The following is a 240-nucleotide window of genomic DNA, read 5'->3' on the forward strand; positions in this document are numbered from 1 at the left end:
ATTTTTTGAAAAAGTTTGTGATCATCGTACAATTTAATTTGCCGGTACATTTGTTCGATATCGGCTGTAAGCGCAAAACTAAATGTCCTAAACCGTGTAAATGTTGAAAAAAGATCGTCCTGTGTTGGACGGACGACTATCATCGTATCATTAAGTGAAATTCCTGTTGAGGATTTGCAAGATCCATCAAAAACGACGCGCGTTTTTGTTGTAAGACTATTAGTTTTTATGACCGCGTGG

The sequence above is a fragment of the Belonocnema kinseyi genome, chromosome 8 (genome assembly GCF_010883055.1).
Source record: "Belonocnema kinseyi isolate 2016_QV_RU_SX_M_011 chromosome 8, B_treatae_v1, whole genome shotgun sequence".
NCBI classification, from domain to species: Eukaryota; Metazoa; Arthropoda; class Insecta; order Hymenoptera; family Cynipidae; genus Belonocnema; species Belonocnema kinseyi.